The sequence below is a fragment of the Lepus europaeus genome, chromosome 10 (assembly GCF_033115175.1).
Source record: "Lepus europaeus isolate LE1 chromosome 10, mLepTim1.pri, whole genome shotgun sequence".
Classification (NCBI taxonomy): Eukaryota; Metazoa; Chordata; class Mammalia; order Lagomorpha; family Leporidae; genus Lepus; species Lepus europaeus.
The window spans coordinates 112,686,134-112,687,965 of NC_084836.1; the positions used below are offsets into that span (position 1 = coordinate 112,686,134).

Here is a 1,832-nt window from a genome sequence, read left to right on the forward strand (position 1 = left end):
AGACACGTCATCAAAGAGAACGCCGGGATAACATGCTTTTCTCCCAGCCAGGATCAAAGCTCTGAATAGGTTGCCTTCTTCAAAAGATGTATGTATGCATGTATGCATGTATTTTAAAATATTTACTTATTATTTGAAAGGCAGAGTTTCAGAGAGAGAGAGATCCATCTTCCATCTACTGGGTCACTCCACAAATGGCCACAACAGCTGGGGCTAGTCCAGGCTTAACTCAGGAGCCTGGAACTCCCTCTGGGTCTCCTACGTGAGTGCCAGGACCCAAGTCCACTGCTTTCCCGAGCACATTAGCAGGGAGCTGGATCAGAAGTGGAACAGCCGGAATGGACTCGAACCAGTGCCCATAATGGGATTCGAACCAGTGCCCATATGGGATGCCGGCATTGAAGCTGGAGGCTTAACCCTCATGCCACAACCCCAGCTCCTATTTATTTATTTGAAAGGTAGAGTATCAGGGAGGCAGAGAGAGACAGAGAGAGAGAGAGAGAGAGAGACAGAGACAGAGACAGAGAGAAGAAGAGAGGGAGAGAGAGAGAGAAATATGAATGAGTTGCTATCTGCTGTCTCACTTCCTAAATGCTTGCAACAGCCAGGGATGGGCCAGGCCAAAGCCAGAAGCCAGGATCTCAATCCAGGTCTCCCGGGTGGGCGTCAGGAACCAAATGACTTGAGCCGTCACTGCTGCTTCTCAGAGTCGGAATTAGCAGGAAGCTGGAGTCTGGAGTTGAGCCGAGTGTTGAACCCAGGTGCTCCAATACAGGCCACGGGCTTCTCCACTAGCATCTTAAACTGCTGCGCCACAGGCCAGCCTCCAATTCCCTTCACCTCTGAGGGCACCCCTTGCTGCCTCAGCACACAGAACTTCAACCTTGATCATCCCCTTGGTCCACACCTCGCAGCACTGAGCAAGTGATACCCGAGAGACAGGCCCAGTGACAGTCAGCGACACCAGGCGGTGTGGCCCAGGACACGAAGCCTGAGTGCTATCTGGTGTGTGTGTGTGCACAGGAGATTCTGAGTATTTTCCCCCAGATGTATCAGCCCAATGATATATCTCTTCAGAATTCAATCTGATGAGCTATGCAACCACCATAGTATTATGAGTATTTTTTGCATGTTTGCTTTCAGGACTCCTATAAAGGGAGATATTTCCCTCATAATTCTCCGACTCTTCCAGTGTTTCAGCTATAGATTCTGTTTCTTCAGTCCATTTTCCTCTAAGAAAGTTCTACAACCAGGTTTTCTGTGTCGCTATTTTGTCTTTGGCTGTATAATTTTGCTATAAATGTCGACTAGTAAATTTATTTGATCATGTCTTCAAAAATAATGATTTGTACCTTGTCCTCTGTAACATGTTCTATCTCATGTTGCAATGTTATTTATATCTTTGAAGACACTACTCATGTATATTATAAACTATTCCATTGTATCCTTATGTTTTCTAATTATTTTGATACCATCTCAAGGACTAGAATGAACAAGAAAAATCCATGCTTGTTTTCTAGCATAATAATGGTAGAATTTTTTATTAACATATCTGTAATATTTTGTATGTAGAAGTGCTCAAAATTTTCCTAGCAATTAAAACCCATTAATATGTAGCTTTATTACCAAAAATGAGTGCTAGAACTTATGACCCCACGGTTTGATAAAGACAAGCTTGATAGAGACTAGGGCTATTAAAATGACCAAAACACTGGGAGCTGATGGTGTGCTTATGCCGTATAAAAACTTTGCTGAGTGTGATGCAGGTATGTGTCAAAGATGTAACTGGGACTCTCTCCCTTTTTTTTTTTTTTTTGACAGGCAGAGCTAGA

At 43.9% G+C, this 1,832-nt stretch overlaps 1 non-coding gene across 1 annotated transcript; it reads right to left on the reverse strand.

Annotated features, from left to right (window-relative positions):
* Positions 1-1,045: 1,045 nt before the first annotated feature.
* On the reverse strand, positions 1,046-1,113 carry LOC133769286 (small nucleolar RNA SNORD77). Its single transcript, XR_009867173.1, has one exon. It is a non-coding gene; the product is annotated as a small nucleolar RNA SNORD77 (small nucleolar RNA).
* Positions 1,114-1,832: the final 719 nt, after the last annotated feature.